Raw genomic sequence first — 23,315 nt, forward strand, 5'->3', positions numbered from 1 at the left:
TGCTGTTTCCCACTGCAATCTACCTTTGTAGTTCTTTTGTTCAAGGACTGCTGTTCTGAGGTCTGAGAAGGAATGCCAAGGGAGACTGAAACGTTCTTCCACCTGTTTTTGTGTATTCCTAGTCCTAATGTCTGATTTATGTCTATTTATTCTCTGGCGCATGCACTGGCCTGTTTGCCCTGTTTGCTCCTTCATTTCCATACACAAAGGATTTTGAATTCATAGAATCATAGAGTTGGAAGAGACTGCAAGGGCCATCCAGTCCAACCCCCCTGCCATGCAGGAAATCTAAATCAAAGCATCCCCGACAGATGGCCATCCAGCCTCCATTTGAAGACCTCCAAGGAGGGAGACTCCACTACACTCCAAGGGAGTTTATTCCACTGTTGAACAGCCCTTACTGTCAGGAGGTTCCTCCTAATGTTGATGTGGAGTCTCTTTTCCTGGAGCTTGCATCCATTGTTCCGGGTCTTAGTCTCTGGAGCAGCAGAAAACAAGCTTGCTCCCTCCTCAACATGACATCCTTTCAAATATTTAAACAGGGCTATCATATCACCTCTTAACCTTCTTTTCTCCAGGCTAAACATACCCAGCTCCCTAAGTTGTTCCTCATGGTTTCCAGACCCTTCACCATTTTAGTCACCCTCCTTTGGACATGCTCCAGTTTCTCCACATCCTTTTTGAATTGTGGCGCCCAGAACTGGACACAATATTCCAGGTGGGGCCTGACCAGAGCAGAATACAGTGGCACTATTACTTCCCTTGATCTAGACACTATACTTTAGTTGATGCAGCCTAAAATCGCATTGGCCATGTTAGCTGCCGCATCACACTGTTGACTCATGTTCAACTTGTGGTCTACTTGGACTCCCAGATCCCTTTCACATGTTGTCTCCTTAAGCCAGGTGTCCCCCATCCTATATCTGTGCATTTCATTTTTCTGCCCTAAGTGTAGTACCTTACATTTCTCTGTGTTGAAGTTCATTTTGTTAGCTTTGTCCCAGCTTTCTAATCTATTAAGGTCATTTTGAATCTTGATCCTGTCCTCTGAAGTATTAGCTACTCTTCCTAATTTGGTGTCATCTGCAAATTTGATAAGTATGCTCCCAATTTTGTCCTCCAAGTCATTGATGAAGATGTTGAATAACACTGGGCCCAGGACAGAGCCCTGTGGGACCCCACTGGTCACTTCCCTCCAGGATGAAAAGGAGCCATTAAGCACCTTTTGCATTTGGCTGGTCAACCAGTTACAAATCCATGTAACAGTTGCCTTGTTTGCAAGAATGTCATGGGAAACCTTGTCAAAGGCCTTACTGAAATAAAGATATACTATATCCACAGCATTCCCTTCATCTACCAAGCTGGTAATTCTATCAAAGAAAGAGATCAGATTTGTCTGGCATGACTTGTTTCTCTGAAACCCATGTGGACTTTTTGTGATTATGGCATTGCTTTCTAGAGGTTCTCAGACTCTCTGTTTAATGATCTGCTCCAGAATCTTTCCTAGAACTGATGTCAGACTAACTGGACGATAATTGTTGGGATCCTCTTCTTCCCCTTTTTGAAGATGGGGACGACGTTTGCCCTCCTCCAGTCTGCTGGGATCTCTCCTGCTTTCCAGGAGTTTTCAAATATGATTGCCAATGGCTCCGATATTACATTTGCCAGTTCCTTTAGTACTCTTGGATGTAGTTCATCTGGTCCTGGAGACTTAAATTCATTTAGATTAACAAGGTATTCCTCTACTATCTCTTTACTTATTCTGTACTGAAATTCCCCTAATCTGTCTTGTGCTCCATTGTCCTCAGGTTAAGCACCCTTTTCCTTTTTTGAGAAGACTGAGGCAAAGAAGATGTTGAGTAATTCTGCCTTTTCTCTGTCCCCTGTTAACATTTTGCCATCCTCTCGATGCAGTGGCCCTACCGTTTCCTTCTTCTTCCTTTTGCTGCGGACATATCCAAAAAAGCCCTTTTTATTGTTCTTAACCTCTCTGGCAAGCCTGAGTTCATTCTGCGCTTTAGCTTTTCTGACTTTACCCCTACACATGCCTGCTATTTCTTTGATTTCCTTTTTCGTGATTTCCCCCTCTTTCCATTTCTTATACATGTTCCGTTTCAAACTTAGATCAGTTGAAAGTTCCTTAGTCATCCATCCTGGTTTCTTGAGACACCTCCCATTTTTCTTTCTCACTGGAACTGTTTGAAATTGTGCCTTCAGTATCTCTCTTTTGAGAAACTCCCATCTGTCCTGAACTCCCTTCCCTTTTAGTATTTCTGACCACGGGATCACTCTCAATACCTCTCTAAGTTTACTGAAATCCACTCTCCTAAAGTCTAGAATGTGTGTCTGACTACACCTGGCTTCTCCTTTCCATTGTATAACAAACTCCAGGAGAACATGGTCACTTCTACCTAAGGATCCCATCACTTGCACTTCATTAACCAGGTCATCCCTGTTGGTTAGGATCAGATCCAAAATAACTGATTCCCTTGTTGCCTCTTTCACCTTTTAGACAATTGACATTCTCACATACCAATGGCATATATATGTCTGTCCCTGGTTTTCACTCCACTATATGCATCTGAGGAAGTAGACTGAAGTCTACAAAATCTCATGCTTTCTTCTTCTTTCTTTCAGTGAGTCTCAAAAGTGCTACAAGATATCTCTACATACTGATTCTACAGTCTAACATGGGTATATCTTTTATTTCTTTCAGTTAGTCTGAAAGGTACTACAAGATCCCTTTGCCTACTGATTCTCTAAGCTGGCACTTCTCGCAGGTTAACTCAGAAGCAGTTCTGGGTTCAAGAACTTCTTTTGGCAAAACAGTGTCCAATGGGTTCAGGTGAAAGAGAAAGAGACATAGGTTGCAGCAGCCACAAGGAATAGGATGCCAGAAGGTACATTGGGTGACTTCAACAGTAGTATAGTTCACCTCCCCTGCTGTCACCCCCTACACCAGTGTGGTTACACCATCATAGTACACCAAAGGATTCCAGCCATTGTTACCAGGTATGCTGTCAGAACACATTATGAACTCATACACGCTCTGAGTTGACATGCCCATAAGGGACCTTTTAGCCTTGACAGCAGTACACCACCTTAGGAACCAGTAACCCACATCCACACAGAGCTGCGTAAAAGAGAATGTTACTGAACCCAAGAGTTAAAATATGCCAAGATAATTGATGTGGATAATCATTCAAGGTAATGATTTGTTTGCAACACCAGGGGGATGTCGCTGCAAAATGGGCTATGTTGAGCTGCTCTGCCATGCCAGAACAGCTGCAGATGTTTCTCTTGTGTGGATGAAAAGAAATCTTCACACTACAGAGATTCTGGTCAAATTGAGAAAGGCTGTATTTGCAAAGGAAGGGAAGTTGTGCACAGAAAGAATTTCCTTGAGGAATATCCAAATCCTCGAGGAATATCCAGCCCTTTGTGAGATCTTGGCTCTATACAAAGCAACATCTCCATGGGGTTGTTTTTCCATCATGGTTTTTACAGTTGCTGCAAATGTCTCTGTCAACATGCACAGAACTCGTTTCTGTGCAAAACGTCTCTTGACATGAGCATCATGTGCCAGTGCCCTTGGAGTCCTTCCCACAGTAAAGTTAAGGGCATACAGATGACTAAAAACAACCCATTCTTCATACCCAACTTCCCCTTCTCTCACCTCTCAATGGCCACAGTCAAAGAAGGACCATGTGTAAACCCAGGTGGGGGATCACAATAGTGATGGGTCTTTCTGGGCTGTACTTCATATTAATCTGAAAAGTGCTGTAGTTTAGATTGCTGAGTAAATCATGTGCCAATGAAAGTCAGATTGCTACCCTTTAACAGGGGCTGCCTTTTCACTGTAGAATTAATGCAGTTTGACACCGCTTTAACTGCCATGACTCAATGCTATTGGATTCCGGGATTTGTGGTTTTGTGAGATATTTAGCCTTCTCTGTCAGAGAGCTCTGGTGCCACAACAAGCTAGAAATCCCAGGATTCCATGGGATGAAGCAATGACAAAGCGGTATCAAACTGCACTGATTCTGTGTATGGCATCAGCAATGACTCTGTTCTTAACACCTGGGTACCTCTTTGTTTGATAGGCATCTTCCATTTAATCTCATTCTAGAGATGGACCTTGTATGTTTGTTTATTTGCATCCCATTATAAATTGTGCATATATGCAAGTTTTCACTTTTTGATGCTACAAACATCAATGAGAGTCTTTCCCTAAAGAATCCCTGGGACTGTAGTTAGATTAAAGTGTAGAGAAGGGAATGACACATTGCTCTGTATCCTATCACACAGAAGTGATTGTGTAACCTGCATAACTGTCTTTCTTTCAGATCCCAGAATTCCACTTTGGGAAACACCATAACAATGTTTCATCCATTCCTGCCCTTTTTGGCTGCATGTTTTCTCATACCTGGAAAGGGCGAGGTGGTGCAGGATTTTAAACCTTGCCATGAGTTCTTCTTGGATGGGGTGCCTCCTGGAGACTCTCTGACCCCTTCCAACCAAGCCAGGATCTGCCAGTTCTATGAGAATGCCTACCGCTTTGCCACCATGTATGACAGTGACAAGCGCATTCCTATATACTCTGCTTACAAATGCAAACCTGGTAATGGAAGTAAAATTGAAAAGTGGATGATAGAGCCCCAGGTAAGGGTAATTCTCACCTGTCTAGTCCAAGAAACATCTAGCATGTTTGCCTTCTGTGCTTCTATCTCATACCTGCTGTAGGGATGCAAATTTTGAATTTGGGACGTCATCACATGATCCCTATTCTCATAGACTGGCCATTCTGTGGGCAGTGAAACACACATCCCAATAAGAAGCTTCCCTGGTTACATGTTAAAATTCTGCTTAAACTAAAAGGTCTTTGCCTGGTAACAAAAGGAGAGCAGATAGGGAGCCAGATCTAGCTTACAGTGGGAGGGAATTCCAGAGAGTGGGAGCAGCCAATGAGAAGGCTCACTGAGTACTTTTCAGGGGATTCCTCCACCTAAAGGATCCCTGGGAATCTCAGTGCTGATGTCATCATTTGCATCTGGCTATGGGAAGAGGTGCCAGACCTCCTTTGATCCTGCCCACGAAACAGCCATGAGAGGCAGCTTTACCATAAGTCAAGTAAGTTGTACGGGTTGAATCTCCCTGGTCCTAAAAGCCTGGCAACAGAAGTTTTTTTGGATTTCTGATTTTTCCAGACTTTTGGAACATAGCAAGATGTCTTGGAGATTGGACCCAAGTCTTAACATCACATTCATTTATGTTTCATATATACATAACTTCATATACACAATATTTATAATAATTTAAATAATATTGTTAATAATTTTGTCCATGAAAGTCTGTGTATGCTGAACAATCAGAAAGCAAAGGTGTCACTGTCTTAGCCACCCATATGTTTTGGATACACCTCATACACAGAGATAATTTTATGCATAATATTTTGAATAATTTTGCGCGTAGAACAAAGTTTCTGTATACCAAACCATCAGAAAGCAGAGGTATCACTATTTGAGCCCCACTCATGGACAATTTAGTGGTGCAGTGGTTAAATGCTGGTACCGTAGCCACAAGGCTGTGAGTTTGATCCCAGGGCTCCAAGGTCCACTCAGCCTTCCATCCTTTCTTAGATTGGTAAAATGAGTATCCAGCTTGTTGGGGGGAATTAGGTTACAGACTGTAAACTGCTTCGAGAGTGCTGAGTGCACTGATAAGCGGTATAAAATGTACAGTATATTCCTATTGCTATTTTGAATTTTGGAGTATTTTGGAATTCTGGATAAGGCATACTCAACCTGGATATGGCCTTGGTTTTCTAGTGTCCCTAACCAGATAGTAACAAATGCATTTCATTCCTGCTTTTCAGCTTGTCGAGCCCAGTCTGGGAAAAAGCATGGAAGATGAGAAAACAACCCAAATTTCCCGGTGGCAGCTTAAACAAAGCCAAGCAGTTTCAGACGATTACAGGTACCTTCTCAACTATACATGGGGACACTTAAACCCTATTGAGCATCAACCTGATAACAACAGTAGAGCTGCGGCATCCACCTTGACCAATATGGTCCCACAGTTTAAAAAACTCAGCAAACATGCATGGGCAAAATATGAAAACAGTATCAGGGACAAAGCTAAACAAGCTCATTTCTGCCGGGATCTGTATGTCATTGCGGGAGCAGTACCCAGCAGCGATGCGTATGTCTCAGGTAATAGAGTCAGCAAGCCCAGCCACATCTGGTCTGCAGCCTGCTGCGTGCATGAGAAGAAGGGGAGAATCTCCTGGACTGCCATGGCAAGGAATGTGGAGGACAAAGTAAAGGAATATCCCCTGAATGAACTGCAGATGGAGCTCGCTAAACTCTACGGAAAGGGGAAAGTTGATCTTTTCAACAGTGCCTGCAACTCAAAACCAGCTGCACACAGGCGCCTGTTCTTGGTCTGAGAGACTGGATTCCTTCTCCAAAAAATGTGGAGAGAGGTGATCAAGACATGGCTGCACATGAGTGAGCCACTTCATTGTGCTAGCAATCTTGTTCACAGACCTTGTGCTGCTTTTTTTAAAAGAAATGCTAGTTACTTTTTACTACTATCTGTCCATACGTTCTTTCCGTCAGAGTGCTATCCTATTGTTTCTACTAAGAAATCACTTCAACACCACTTTAACTGCCATGGTTCCATCCTATGGAAACCCGGGATTTGTAGCATGTTGTGGCACCAGAGTGGTCTGACAGGGAAGATTAAATATCTCACAAAATTACAAGTCCCATAGCACTGAGCCATGGCAGTTAAAGTGGTGTCAAACTGCATTATTTCTGCAGTGCAGATGCAGCCTTAGCCGCATCCCAATACGGTAATATTTCCAATATGGAAATTTTCAATGTGAATGGTGGCTAGCACACATGAGCAAAGTCTTTTCTAGTATGAACTTTATTAATTATTCTGTTGTTGCAGGAATGCACTCTGGCTTAGAGTCAGGGTCTCAGAGATTAGTTCTGGAAGTTGGTAGCTTTCCTATGTTGAGAATAATCCCTCCTATATTCCACAATTAAGGCTTGGATCCAGTTAACACTTACCCAAGAAGAACTGCCATATAGCACAGTGGGACTTTATTTCTGCAGTGCAAATGCAGCCTATGAGGACTTGCCCCTTTGAGCATAGAAGCATAGGAATAACTTTGTTTCATGTGAAGAGAGGCTTGTGATTTGTTGTTGTTGTGTGACTCAAATTGTTCCCAACTTACGGCGACTCTAAGGTTAACCTATCATAGGGTTTTCTTGGCAAACGTCTTCAGAGGAGGGTTGTTATTATCATCCTCTGAGGCTGAGAGTATGACTTACCCAAGGTCACTTGGTGGTTTTCTGTGGATTTTTTGGGTGATGTGGCCATGTTCTAGAAGAATTTATTCCTGACGTTTCGCCAGCATCTGTGGCTGGCATCTTCTAGAACATGGTCATATTGCCTGAAAAACTCCCAAAAAGTATGAATGCCAGCCATGAAAGCCTTCAACATCACCCAGTGGGTTTCCATGGCTGAGCCAGCTTCAGATGCTGATCTCCCAGTGTCCTACTCCAATGCTTAAACCATTACACCAAAGGGATTGAAATTTCCAGTCACATTAAGCTGGTGGATGCATTTTACTAAGGTTGCGTAAGCATTTCCGCAATCTGTCAAGAACAGCTAAGGAGCTGATGGATTTGAAACAGAGAAAGAAATCCTTCCCAAACAAATGCATTGAGCTTTGCTACCTCCATTTGCAAGTTCTATCCTTCTTTCCACATGAAACCTTCATAAAGAATATTGATCATGTCACAGAGGCACTCCATTATGAGCCAACGTTAGGCACCTGCCTCAAGTGAGAGATTAGGAGGAGGCAGATCAATAGCACATTTAAGCCTTCCATCTGCCTTCTGCTTCTCCTTCTCTAAACTGGATGTGGTGGACTACTGGGCTTTTCAGACCTACAGATTAGAGATGGTTAGTCTTTTTGACCTGTACAGTACCAAGAAAAAGGAACAAAATTAAAACAGCACCAGAGAACCACTGTGGCATAGTGGTTTGAGTGGTGGGCTACGACTCTGGAGAGCAGGGTTCAAATCCCCACTCAGCCATAGAAATCCACTGGGTAACCATAGGCAAGCCACATTCTCTCAGCCTCAGAGGATGGCAATGGCCAACCCACTCTGAAGAAAGGTGACAAGAAAATTCTATGGTAGGGTTTCTTAGGGTCACCATAAGTCAGAAATGACTTGAAGGTGCACAACAGCAACAACAAGAGTCACTTATTCTCTTCTCCCTTCTCTCTTTGCCTGCCAACCTGCTGCTTCAAACTTTCCCCGTCTTTTTCCAGTTGGCAGGAAGGAGAGAGGAAGATGACAGAGCTTTGTAGTGGTGGTAACAGGATGATCTGATAGAATCATAGAATCGTAGAGTTGGAAGAGACCGCAAGGGCCATCCAGTCCAAACCCCTGCCATGCAAGAAATGTCAATCAAAGCATCCCCGACAGATGGCCATCCAGCCTCTGCTTAAAGACCTCCAAAGAAGGAGACTCCACTACACTCTGAGGGAGTGTGTTCCACTGTCGAACAGCCCTTACTGTCAGGAGGTTCCTCCTAATGTTGAGGTGGAATCTCTTTTCCTGTAGCTTGCATCCATTGCTCTGGATCCTGTTCTCTGGAGCAGCAGAAAACAAGCTTGCTCCTTCCTCAATATGACATCCCTTCAAATATTTAAACAGGGCTGTCATATCACCTCTTAACCTTCTCTTCTCTTGATGTGCATGGCTACTGAAGACAGAAGAAACCGAACAGCTGGCAACAAAAGTAAGGTTGCCAGACTGAAAACTAGAGAGGGCTCCTGTACCTTTAAATGCTGGATAGAAGAGGGATTGTCAGCAGGTGTTGCTTGCCATGCAATCAGGTAAGAAGCAACACATAATGAAATTGCTGCTTCTATACAACCATTAACAGTTTTCCATCTGACAACCTTATGGAACCAGCACTCACTCCAGCAGCATTTAGCAGACTACTGGCATATTTTGGAGTGGAAGCCACAAACAAATACATATGCAAAAACACCAGTGTCCTGCTGGCCTGCACAGGATACATTGCATTTATTGTAACCAAGAGTAGCCCTGTTTGCTTTTTGCCTGATAGCTCAAGCCAGCTCTCAAGCGATGGTAGAAGCATCTGAGACCTGCCTGTCATGGACTAGCCTCACCCTGACTTATGAGCGGGAAGGAAAATTGGCTAAATATAATGCCTGATACTGACTCCGTCTCCAGGACCTATAGAGGAATCTCCAGGATGCAAGCTACAGGAAAAGAGATCCCACCTAAACATTAGGAAGAATAGTGGCATACGCTGCCTCTTGAGTCTGGTGGATCTCCTTCTTTGGAGGTTGGATGACCATCTGTTGGGAGTGCTTTTCCTGCATGGCAGGGCATTGGGCTGGATGGCCCTTGGGGTCTCTTCCAACTATATGATTTCATTTCAGGATTTTCTGCAAATGAAAGCAAGGAAGTTGGTTTTCTGCAGAAAACAATGGTTTGCATCCTGTTAACGGCCTACATGGGTGTAAAGACAACTGGTGCCTGCATCTTTGCTTTGTTTTGCTTCAGTTATTGTGGAGGGAGTTTATCACACTGGGGCTAATTTCAGCATTAAAGAGAGATTAAAGCATCCTGCAAATAAAGCGAAAATGGCGAGTAATTGCGCGAATGATTATCACACGCAATTGCACAAATAAAGTGATATCACAAATGCATTGTCGCTGAAATCCCAAAAGTAAAAAGATGTGTTTTAATGCTTCTTTGTGACTTCTTTATTGGTGGATTTTGTGTGATGTTGTGTGAAATCATTTTGCGTAATTACGCATTTCCCCCCCCGGGATATTCACGGAATAAACTCCCAATCTCCTTCATGTGATAAACTCTGAGATCATAATTATTTACCTCCCTTGTGTCCCAATTTCTCCTATACACCAAAATAACAAACAAACCCCCTGTTATAAAGTTGAAGGCTTTCATGGCCGGCATCCATAGTTTTTTGAAGATGCCAGCCACAGATGCTGGCGAAATGTCAGAAAGAAACTCTGCTAGAATATGGCCTCATAGCCCGAAAAACCCACAAAAAACTATAAACCCCTGTTTCTTGCTACATCCCATCTCCTTGGCCACATAGTAGCTGGTCGAGAGCAGATTATACCTGAGAAACATCTGGCTATATCACAATACTCAGAGGCACAATGGTAAAGGGCATCTTATAGAGATCCTGGAACATGACATTGTTGTGCATCTGTCTATAGACACATTTGTCCTGGAAAACCAGGGAAATTCTCAAAGTGTTTGAAAAATGTCCCCGCTAGCTGGGCCAGTTGAAGCAATAAACTACAGATCTCAGAATGTAAGAGTGTGTGTGTGCGTGTGTGTGTGTATACAGAGAGAGAGAGAGAGAGAGAGAGAAATACAGTGGGACCTTGATGAACCTGCTGGGGTTTGGTTTCAGGTCCCCCTTGGATACCAAAATCTGTAGGTGCTGAAGTGGCATAATATAGACTTGCACAGTCAAATGATGTTCCTTATATAAAATAGCAAAATCAAGGTTTGTTTTTTGGAATTTGTATATTTTTTTAATATTTTGAAGTTATGCCTGGTTGAAGCCATGGATATAGGGGGCTGAATGTATGCAATGTTAAATATCAAGGGAGGGCTTTTCATACATGTGTGGGCTTTTTAAAAAAAAAAAACCCTCTTGTTTTGCATACTTTTGTCCCACTTTTGTTGGAAGAGAATGATGGCAGTCCTACACAGAACCAAACACTTCTCAGCCATCTTCCATGCTCTGCTAGCTACTATTTGACCATGGGGGGGGGGGGGGGGATATAGGAAGAAAGTGAGTTCTTCAGGAGGGGAGGAGGGCAATGCACTGTAGTTCTGCTATAGAGGAACATTACAATATGTTTACCAATAAATGATCTTGGCCTGTACTTTTGTGCAAACCTTCTCATTAGGATTGAAGCATGGCTTTGGCACGGCTTCTGGCCTCTTGGGACACAAGCATCAAAGGTGCTATAATATCTCTTTGCTACAATACTGACTTGCATACACACACAAAGTCTTTTTGAGCACAGAGGGGAATTGCATTCATCCCTCTACATTTGCAGCTTTGACTTTTGTGGATTTGATTATTTGTGGATTTTATTAATATGTTCTCTCTAGGAATCTCTAGGTCCTCCAGAGCAACTCTATGGTCAACTTTAACTAAAAGTCACTCTGAAGGACCTAGAGATTCCTAGAGAGAACACTCTGCTCTGCATTTGCAGCTCCTCCAGCACAATTCTATGGTCAATGTCTGAGAGATGTTGACCACAAAGTTGCCCTGGAGGACCTAGAGATTCCTAGAGAGATGATCTCTCAGGTAAAAGCATAGTGTTTTTGTTATTTGTGGTTTTTTCACATTCACGTCCCCATGTAGAGGGACGAGGGCACTCCTGAATGGATTCTGACAGAATTGTGTTGCATGATTGTTATTTGGCACTGTCTGTGGGAAGTTGAGCAAACCAGGGTTTCAGGTTCAAAAAGGAAAAATGAACATTCAACTTTGCATGACTTGATATTTACTTTCTTAACATTTCCAAACTGATCACAATCACCAAAATAATGTAGCAGTGTTCATCTGGAATATTAGTATGCAAAGGGATCTTGTAGGACCTTTGAGACTAAGTATTGGAAACATAAGCTTTCATTAACTTGGAATTTATAATGTATAATATAATTTTCATAGACTTGGAACATTACCGTACGAGGCGCTAGTGATGGAATTAGAGTGGGATTATAACATGTGACACCTTCCCTTTTTGCATGATGTTGGCACTCATCCCTTGCTGACCAGTTGTCCTATCATTAATATTCCACAAGTTCAAATTAACCAGAGAAACCTGTCAATAACTGCCAATAGCACTACATTCCCATGATTGTGCAAGTACAAATTGTTTCAGCTCTGCTGTAGTGAGACTGCGAGGTCAATGTCATGCAAGCAGCCGTGCCATGAACTGTTCTCCCTGCTTCTGTTAAGTCATGAAGCTTCCTGTTTAATGAAGAGGATTTTCACATGATCCATTGATGCTGGATAAAAGTGTGTGTCACAATCTACAGAACCACCAGTTCTAAAAGTTAAAACAGCACCATGGAACTCTAGAATCCTGAATCCCTGCAAATGAATCCCCCAAACAATGTCGTGATTACTGGTCTGCTCTCGTAGCTGCAAGATTTCAGAAGGAATTTAAAATAATAATAATAATAATAATAATAATAATAATAATAATAATGCATGTGCAAAACAGGGGGAAAGGAAGCGGAGGCTGTTGGGTAACATATGTTGTGAGGAAAACCTAGACCAGAACCATTCATCACAAAGCAAGGACTATAATGCTATTAAAAGGTAATATAAATTCTTTCATAGCATTATTGCTACCATTGTAATAACAGTATATTATTTGCATGAATATAGAAGGCTGCAGTAAGGCCCTTGGTCAGCTTCCTCAGATGCATCAATGAAGTCTATGAAAGTTCATGTTACAACCTCTTTTGCACAATTAGTTGCAAATGTGCAATATGTTCGCCTTTGCATACTAAAACTACAGTTCATCTTTCTATAAGATGTGAAGTGTTTGCTGGTGCTTTGCCCAATTTATTAACATTCAATCACAAACTACATTCTTCTGTGCCAAGGAGAAAACAGCAGCGAGAGAGTGTGAGAAGGAGTTTATGGCAGGGAAGGAGTACAGAAGGATCTTTTATTCTCTCTTCCAAAAAGAAGGTCCACAAGATTGCCTGTTAGTAAAAAGAGGCTGCTAGCCGGAGGTTTCTCAAAGGTATTAGTAAGTGAATTCTCAGCGTTGCATCATATTTGGACATAAGCCAATGGATTCCAGTGAAAAGAAACAGGATTTTGACTAAACAGCTGCAATAACTTGGTGGTGAAACTGTTTGTTCAGTGAAACAGACTTCTTTGGAAAGTGATAGTTCTCCTTCACTGGAGAGTTTACTTTACTTTTTTTTAATTCTACTTTGCAGCAAATACTATAAAAATAACAACATACAAAATAATCATCACATTTTGTTTTCCAAATAAACCTATTTACAATTGATTTCCCATGTCTATCCAGTTTGTATAAATGTTTGTCATTTAAATCTTATTTTCTCCAATTTCAAAGTAATGTTTTTAACAATTCTTCTGTGTATTATAGCCTAGCTCAATTTATTTTGATCGCTCTATCTCAATCCATACAATTAGCGTCTCGATAAATGTAAGTCCCCCCCCCCCAATCTTGTGGAGTATGGCCATGTCTGCAAAGTACAGTAAATGTATCTATGGTATGGCTTCAAAAGAGCATCGTCCAAGTTTATTTCTTGGAGGTAGGCTCCGGAACATCAGTTACTCTCAGTAGAGAGACAGACAACTACGCCAGAGGATGGGTCCAGTTTTCACACACACCTGGCAAGCCACACAGCCACATTTCTCTTGCACTGAAAATGGCATGACGCCACTTCATACTTCGTCCATTTTGGAGGGCTGGGGGAGTTTGTGGGGGGGGACCCCTAGATGGGGTGCTTTTGTTCAGTTTGGACTATTTGTGAAGTGAACTGCAATGTATCCCATTTTGGGAGAAAGGCAAGATGTACATTCAATCAATCAAACCATCCAGATTTTTTTCCCCATTGGCGAGAATGTGATTATTGTGACAATTTCATAAATATACAGAGCAAGCATGGTGTAGTGCTTTGGGTGTTGGGCCAGAACTCGAGACCAAGGTTCAAATCCCTGCTCAGCCATGGAAAGCAACTGGGCAAGTCACACTCTCTCAGCCTCAGAGGAAGGAAAAGCCAAACCCCTCTGAACAAATCTTGCCAAGAAAATCCTGTAATAGGGTTGCCATAAATCAGAAACAACTTGAAGGCACACAATAACAACAACAATACGGGGATGAGATAGATTTAGTAAGGGTTGATTAAATGAATAAAATAAAATTATGTGACGTGATTAGTACTTGCTGAGACAATTCTGGAATGACCTTCTGTGTCACTTTGCTCCTGTAGAGGTTTGAAATTTCTAAAAGAATTTGTAAGGAATATACATATCTCTCATATGTGTTTTATATTGTTAAGAGATGCATAACACAGTAACTGGGCATTTACTAGTTAACCAAGCAGGCCTGAAGCAAAAAATAATAACAATGCGGGTTTCAGTAGTTGCACCTCTCCTGGCAGGTTGAGCAAGTTTGGTTCATCCTATGATAAGAATGTTCTATCTGAGGTTGGGAGAGTGTGACTTGCCCAAGGTCACTCAGTGAGTTTCTATTGTTGAGCAGGGATTCAAACCATAGTTTCCAAAGTCATAGTCCAATGCCCAAACTACTACATCATGATGGCTTTCTATATTCATGATTACTACTCAGCAAATACTGGTTGAGATCTCCATGTAACCAATAAACCATTGCTTTGGTTCACCTTTGACTACATTTCATTATCACGTATCATTGCACCTGAGTTGGCCTGCGAACTGAGTGGATCAGTGCCCTGGAATCATTACAGATCCAGAACATGGCATGTGTGATCCAAGGTATGGGAAAAGAGCTAAAACAGTTGTGTTGAGAAGATGATGTGGCTATAAAGAATGTGCCAATTGTGTTTTCACTATGGTTCAGTGACAGCATTAAAAAGGATTGGCAAAATTTTTCATATTAGCTATTAAAACCTGTAAACCATGTAATTTTGTTTTAATAATGTATAGTGTTTTTTATAATGTATTTTAACGCTTTTGTTTTTGGCTTATGATTTGTTAACCGCAATAAAGGTTGACGACAGAATGATAGAAAACTGATTATCATCCAGCATGGCCTTTTTCAGTTATGTGAAAGAAAGATACAAGGAGGCATGTTGCATAGTTCAAGTCCATACAAAGCCCCCGATATCAAGAAAGGATCCAACAGCTTTAGTAAAAAGCCTTTCTGTGCATTTCCCATAGCAAATATCTCCATCCTGTTTAATGTGTAGAAAGAATCCCAAGGCTGCAGTCATCAGCACATTTGCAAAGGACTTACTTAATGGGACTTACCCTTGGGACTTACCAACATGTTAAGTATCACGCTTCATTGCAGGGACAGCTTGTGGTTTCTATGCCGGGGTGAATCCTATTCCCAAAGTAGCCTCAGCACTTTGGACAGCTCCATTTGTATCTAGAATAAAACCAAAGTGGTCAGTGCACTTTGGAAAATGAAGCTATTGGCCCATTCGCTGCACAGCTATGCCCCTTCAAATACAAGCCTTATGGAGCGGGAGTGCAACAGCTTTCTCTGGGCCTCTCCGCATGCCATCACAGCACTTCCATTCTCCTTCCCTAGGGAGATGGTCATAAAAGCATGCCTTTCGTCAAATGGATTTTTCCAGCATAACAAAAGACACACTTTTACAACCATCTCTCTCAGGAAGAAAACAGAAGTGTTATGACAGCCTGTGGAGAGGCACAGAGAAAGCTGCTGCTCTCCCACTCTGTTTCAGATTTCTTTTCTCATGTGATAAGGCTCTACAAGAACCATATTGTAAGGGCAGATACAACTGCAACTGGGCAGACCTTGCAAATTCCCAATGACTTGCGCTTCCACATGGCCTTTTGGAGATGGCTGAACAGACCAACAGAGGAGTGTTTTATCTGTGCAAAAGAATAAATGACTCTTTTGGCTCACTTCTTTTTTTTTTCTCCCTTATAATTTTAAACGATGGAATGGTTGAATAGTATTTACACTGAATGAATGAAGTGCACTGGCTGTCTAGTTCAATCTAGTCTAGGGCATGACTTGTCTAGTTCAGTCTTTCATCAAGACTACTCAAGACAGGGGAAATAGGCCAGTTCGCTGGAACTGTGCGGTTTGGTTGAGGGGTTCTGTGATGTTCCACTAAGCACTCAAAACAGTTTCCATGAAAGTGGGACTCATCCACTTCATGAAGCCACTTGTGATTGATGAACACCATCTAGCATTTCTCATGTCGAAAAGAGCATCAAGTGAGCCATGCCCTCAGAGCTTGATTCACTCTCATTATTTGCCCTCTCTAAACCCTGTGGTTTAAAGAAGGTTCTGCCAACCTAGAAGTTTGAAAGCATGTAAAAGTGCATGTAGATTAATAGATACCACTTTGGTGGGAAGGTAACAGCGTTCCATGCAGTAATGCTGGCCATATGACCAAGGAGTCATCTTTGACAACGCTGGTTCTTTGGCTTAGTAGCAGAGATGAGCACTACCCCCTACTGTCAGACATGACAACTTTGTCAAAGGTTTTACCTTTAACCTTTACCTTTACCTTTTCCTTTTAAGCCCTGTGGTGGCAGAAAACCAATCAGTCTGAGCACAGGAGAAAGGTTTGTCTATGACCATAGCCATACTGTGCTCCTGCTGCCCAGTCAAAACAAGGTGACACAACCAAGTATTGGGTTTGCTTGGGTGATGGGTTTCCAGAAGAATGAGAACTGGTTGTTTGTACATGTTGTTCTTTTTCTTATGTTTTATTAATTGGCTTTCAGAGTTTTGCATTTGGGGTACAGGTTGAGTATCCCTTATCTGATATTCCTAAAATACTCTAAAATCCAAAATCGTCCACATGGGCCACTGAGATAGTGACACCCTTTGGTTTCTGGTGGTTCATTGTACACAAACTTTGTTTCAGGCACAAAATAATTTAAAATATTGTGTATGAAATTACCTACAGGATATGTTCATAAGGTGTATATGAAACATAAATTGATTTCATGTTTAGGCTTGGGTCCCATCCCTAAGATCCCTCGTGATGCATATGCAAATATTCCAAAGTCTGAAAAAATCCAGAAGCCAACACACTTCTGGTCCCAAGTGTTTCAGATAAGGGAGACTCAGCCTGACTGCAAGAAAAGGCTCAGGTAGAAATCTGGGGTTATTTACAATAGAGAATGAGCATGGTTTGAGACCACTATAACTACTATGGCTTCATCTTATGGAATCCTAGGATTTGGAGTTTATTGAGCTCCGTAGAATTCTCTAGTGCAGTTCCCTGAAGTGCATCAATACAGCTCTCTTGCCAAAAAATAAAACATTTCTGACGGTGCAGTGTGAATATATAAATTAAAAATAAAAACTGGACGCTTGTCCAGAGTTTCCCAGAAGTGTTTTCCAAATCACTCAGATCCTGTAAATCAAATTGCTGGTACACCGTGTCTCTGTCCTAAGGTACATACCAAGATCTAAAAGAATTAAATAATATTTTTGAAGAGTAGGTAAAATTCTATGACTTGAGCTGTTTTGCTTGCACAACATTTCAGAAACAGGTATTTGATGCCTTCCTGCATGCTTCTTATCATGTACATGGAACGAAGTAGGTGTGCCACGTGGCTCAAGAAAGTACAAAGTCCAGATATTTAAAAAGAACCTGCCAGTGCTGGGAGTACAGCACCATGCCTATCTCACCATAGGAAACAACCCTAGTCCCTGCAGTATATGGAAAGAATGCTATCCTAAACACATGACAAGTGAGTTCTACTTGCTTGTTTTCTTTTGTTACAGTCTTTAAAAATGTTGTACCTCTGGTACAGAGGTCTAGATCTGACTTTCATTTCCTTCATGCTGCCCTCTCTGCTTTTTTATGAGCATAAAGAAAGAAGCAAGTAATGGATAATTGTGGCACTTGTTTGTTGTTGCTCTTGTGCACCTTAAAGTCATTTCCAACTTATGGCAATCCTAAGGCAAACCTATGATGGGGTTTTCTCTTCAAGATTTGTTCAGAGGAGGTTTGCCTAATGCCTTCTCCTGAGGCTGAGAGAGTGTGATTTGCCCAAGGTCACACAATGGGTTTCATAGATGAAATCGACCCCTGGTCTCCAGAGTCATAGTCCAACACTTAAACCACTACACCACACTATATACAAAGATAGTCAAAGTTCATGGTATACCGCAATTATTTTATCAGGAGAAATGAAGGTATCAGTCTGTGGAAAGGTTCTTCAGCAATGTTACTATGCTGTGAAATGAAATTAATTTTCTGTTGATGTCTGTGTAATTTAACATTCTGACTGGAGAAGCCTCCAAAACAATATCAAAACTCAGGGTTACATTCATTTAGACTTAAAGTGGACTTAACTAATGCATATCTGGATATTTAGGCTGCTTACATTATGTGCAGTTCCGTGGGCCACTTTTGGTTCAATTTCCTTCTCGAACACTTCATAACACCTGCTATTTTCTTAACTTTACCTGGATTAATAACATTATATCATTTTGGACTGCCTGCCGTTTTTAGCAAAGCTTGTTGGTTGAGTCTCCCTTATCTGGAATTGTGAAATCCAAATATTCCAGAATCCAGAATTGTTCACTTGGGTGGCTAAGACAGTGACCCCTTTGCTTTCTGATGGTTTAATTTGCACAATTTTTGTTTCATGAACAAAATTATTTAAAACGTTGTGTATAAAATTACATGCAGGATATGTGTATAAGGTGCATACAAAACATAAGAGAATTTCATGTTTAGACTTTGGGTTTCTTCTCCAAGATATCTCATGCAAAATATTCCAAAATCTGAAAAGCTCCAAAATCCAAAACACTTTTGGTCCCAAGCATTTTGGATAAACAAGACTCAACCTATGCTTTACTGTACATGTTGTATATGTTCAGTGGATTCTTTAGTTAAGCATTCTTGTTCCTGATACATTTTCATATGTTTTTCAATACATAGGGTACGAGAAATTAAATTTCAGTCTCATTTCCTGTATTGTTTGCCTGAAATCCTAAATACACATAGTACAGAGGTACTAGGAAGTTTTGCTTCCACATTTATTTTTGATAACCTTTTACAATGTTCATCATCTCACATGAAGTCATGTGTTTCTTCTGCAGTAAATCTATCAAGTATCTGCTTTGGTGTCTTCTGACTGCCCTTTTTACTCTTTTATGGCCATGTATGCAAATGTACCACTTATGATTCATCAACAACCTTCATCCAAGTCACAGATAAAAAGTTGCAGCCTGGTTGCTCAGCATCATTTCCTAAGCAGCTACTTCAGTGATGACTTGGAGTGGCTTGGAAGTCTCTCATTCATAGCGCTTCCATAAGACCAAGTCAACTGGACAGCAGTTAACACCAACAACAGCATAACTCTTTTGGAAGAGAAGTCTCTGAAAACAGTAAGCCATTTATTTACTCTAACTCTTTTTTCTTCCCAAATGAAAAGTTGTTTGAATGGCTCAATAGTTTTGTATAAGCTGAAGACCCTTCCAGCACCAGATCCAGTCTGATCTTGAAAGCTAAGCAGGTTCAGCCTTGGTTAGTACTTGGATAGGTGACTGCCAATGAATGCCAGGTGTTGCGGGCTCTTTTTCAGTGGCAAAACCACCTCTGAGGATCCCTTGCTTAAGAAAACCCTTTGAAATTTCTTGGGGTGTCACCATAAATCAACAGGCGACTTGAAGGTGCAGAGACAAACAGACACAATTAACTTGTTTAAGTGAAGTCAAACCATTGATTTATATAGTTAGTACCTCTCCACACTTGGGTTCTTCCCTGTTTGGGACTGGCATCCGTTTTGTTCAGACAGGCTTTACAGTTGCATGTGAAGTTGTGACAGGTTTTGGTTCTATTATTATTACTATTATTATTATTATTATTATTATTTACAAAATTATGAAATTTTGTTGGGAATGTGGTAACATAAAGGCTGCAGTAGTATCTGAGAGGCTTGCAAACTTCTCCTAGCTGTCTTGGAAAGACCACAATTTATCTTTCAACAATTCCAATGAACAGTTCCGTGGAAATGACAGGGCTATGGAGTTCCCAATTGTTATGGAAATGCTGTGCAATGAATTTCCTCTCAACTGGAGGGTTCAAAAATTCAAATGAGACTTCATCCTTTAGCTATTCCTAAAAGAATTTAACTCTTCCAAGGGTTTTTTTTTTAAAAAAAGCACCACAATGTTATTAAGTTGTTATTCAAACTCTGCATCAGAAACTTTAATCTCAATGGCCAGCTTTTCTTGAGGACCTTTTCAAATTAAGAGCAGTTTCCCAGAAGCAACCTGAAACCACCCAGCTGTTTCATTCATGCTAAAGATGTTGTTTTGAGATATGACACCTGACTCTGGTCTTCACTCAGAGTGAAGCTGGAAGTTGCTGACTGAGGCAGCAATTCATCAAAAACCAAAAAGAATTGAGCAAGACACCTGAAATATCTTTTATATTTATATTTGAGGCTCACAGAAAACATTCTTGCAACCTTATAATGTATAAACATTCTTGCAGCCTTAATATTGTGATTAATTTACAGTTTGTTTTTAATCTGCTTGATGGACCTCAGGGAGGAAGATGTAACAATTTCCTTATTCTATGTCTCCATTTTTAAAAAAAAGCCCAAAAGCCAAAGATATTGTTCCTTCACCTCCAAATGCAAATCTGTGCACATTTGCCTTGGGAAAAACCTCCCTGAGAACAGTATGACTCCTTTTCTCTAAAATATTGATGTTGTTGTGATACACTTTCAAGTCATTTCTGATTTATGGCAACCCTAAGGGCTTTTCTGAGGCTGAGAATGTGTGGTTTGTTTGCCCAAGGTCACCCAGTGGGTTTCCATAACTGCGCAGGGATTTGAACCCTGGTCTCCAAAGTTGTAGTCCAATGCTCAAACTTACCATCTAGTATTTAATGGGAAGTCATGAAAAGGGAAGAAAACAATATGAAACAGAAAGAGAACACAGACAAGACATTTGTTTTGGTTTTTGCCTCTGAAGCCCATTCTGGGCACCACAATTCAAAAAGGATGTTGAGAAGCTGGAACTTGTCCAAAGGAGGGCAACCAAAATGGTGAAGGGTCTCATGCCCTATGAGGAATGGCTTAGAGAGTTGGGTATGTTTAACCTGGAGAAGAGGCAGTTAAGAGGTGATATGATAGCCCTGTTTAAATGTTTGAAGGGATGTCATATTGAGGAAGAACCAAGCTTGTTTTCTGCTGCTCCAGAGAACAGGACCAGGAACAATGGATGTAAGCTACAGGAAAAGAGATTCCACCTCAACATTAGGAGGAATTTCCAGACAGTGGAACAAGCTCCCTCGGAGTGTAGTGGGGTCTCCTTCCCTGGAGGTCTTTAAGCAGAGGCTGAATGGCCATCTGTCGGGGATGCTTTGATGGAGAGTTCCTGCATGGCAGGGAGTTGGACTGGATGGCCCTTGCGGTCTCTTCCAACTCTATGATTCTAAGTTATCAGAATTACAGGCAAGCAAATGCAAAACAGTTGATGCTAGCAGAGAAGAAAATAGGCATGTCTTGAAAAAGAAAAAGTAGAAATAATAAATAATAATAATAAAATTTTTATTTATATACCGCTTTTCTTCAAATCAAAGCGGTTAACAACATTTACATGTACAATATAAAAACCATCAGTATAAAACAACATAAGCACCAACAGAAGGTTAAGGAATGCGCTGTTCCTTATTTTCCTAATACAGTAGTGCAAAACACTGTCCTGAGCATCAAAATAGATAATAAAGATAGCCCATATTTAGAAGCAATGCTCCTTTAAATAATGGAATGCGTCTGTTTGTCCTTGCATATGCTTTCCTCAACTCCACATCTTACGTAGATTGTTGCTTTGTTTTATGACTGGTCACTGGAAGGTGAAGATGCTTGTGTTTGTTGAAGTGCACAGCTCTGAGAAAACGCATGGTGGGAAGTTAAGATGACACTAATACATTTTTCCTTTAATATACCATTTGGCCTTAAGATGTGGGACAGGTAAAGTAACAGCCACAGGATACCAAGAATTTTTCTCAAAGCAAAAGGAAAAGGGAAGCCACCTTACCCCAGTAATGCTGGTCCTTATCAAGAGGAGAAGCAAAGCATCCCAAGTCAGAAGTGTGAAGAATGCAGTGCTGGTGTCTGATAACAAACTTGTCTCGGATTCCTCTGTCCACCTTGTTGTGCTAAAAATAATCTAGATTCAGCCACTCTTTATTAAAGGGAAGACAAGCAATTACAGTGCTTCTCCTGTGGTTGGATAGATTGGTTGTTGTAAACCAGACAAGACGCAAGCAGGGCTATTGCTGCATAGTCAGGCAACAGCAGCAAAGAAACACAAACTGTTTGTGGTACAGTTGCCACTCCCAAGCAGGCTGACAGACGGAGATAAACACTGGAGGCACGCCGCTGCCACTCTATGTATATTTGCCAATGAAAGATGATGGACAATTGCTTGACTAACTCATCAACAATTTGGCCACTGTACAATTTGACTCCACCTTCTTCCTTCTTAGAATCATAGAGTTGGAAGAGACTACAAAGGCCATCCAGTCTAACCCTATTCCGTCATGCAGGAATATAGAATCAAAGCACCCCCAACAGATGGTTGTCCAGCTTCAGTGTAAAAACCTCCAAAGGAGACTCCGCCATTCTCTGAGCAAGTATTTTCCACTGGGGAACAGCTCTTACATCAGGAAGTTCCTCCTAATGTTGAGGTGGAATCTCTTTTCCTGTAGCTTGCATCCATTGTTCCATATCCTCATCTCTGGAGCAGCAGAAAACAAGCTTCCTCCATCCTCAATATGACATCCCTTCCAATATTTAAACATGGCTATCATGCCACCTCTTAACCTTCTCTTCCCAAGACTAATTCCTTCCAGCTATTAAGAAGAAGGCTGGAAGAACATGAAGAGGCACAGAGGATGGAAAGCAGGACGAAGAGGGGAAGCAACCTGGTGCCATTTTATGTACCAGAGTTGAATAATCCCACTGAGTGTTTCACCTCTGGGCCCAAAAAACCCTCGGGCCCCAAATCCAACTCAGAATTCTTCCAGGATGAAGAGTGACTCCTTATAGTATAGTACCTAGTATTTTGTCTGTTCTGCTGCTACTTCCCCACCATATTGTCACATTTTTGAGGGGTGCAACTTGTAGCAATTTTGTGAATCCGCTCTAGGGCTCTCCCAAAGATTTCTTAAACCAGGGCATGGTTTGCAGAGGTTGTCCTATGGTCTGAAGGACATTTGTTCCCTTCTCAGGATATATGAGTGTGGCTGCATCTACTTTGTAGAATTAATGCAGTAGTTTTGTGAGGGTTTGTAGTTTTGTGAGTGACTTAGTCTTCTCTGACATAAAGCTCTGGTGCCACAACAAAGTACAAATCCCAGGATTTCATAGGATGGAGCCATGACAGTTAAAGCGGTGTCGAACTGCATTAATTCTGCAGTGTGACATGTGTGTCTGTGTGTAGATGTACAGTATATATCAAAATTGGCATGTCACTGATG

The 23,315-nt window shown here is 41.3% G+C and overlaps 1 pseudogene; it reads left to right on the forward strand.

The window, feature by feature from the left end:
* The first annotated feature begins 4,380 nt into the window (after nt 1-4,380).
* Nucleotides 4,381-6,488, forward strand: LOC149311615 (endonuclease domain-containing 1 protein-like; annotated as a pseudogene).
* The last annotated feature ends 16,827 nt before the right edge of the window (nt 6,489-23,315 follow it).

Source organism: Sceloporus occidentalis, unplaced genomic scaffold (assembly GCF_023333645.1).
Source record: "Sceloporus occidentalis isolate IW3139 unplaced genomic scaffold, rSceOcc1.0.p SCAF_5, whole genome shotgun sequence".
In the NCBI taxonomy this organism is placed as follows: domain Eukaryota; kingdom Metazoa; phylum Chordata; class Lepidosauria; order Squamata; family Phrynosomatidae; genus Sceloporus; species Sceloporus occidentalis.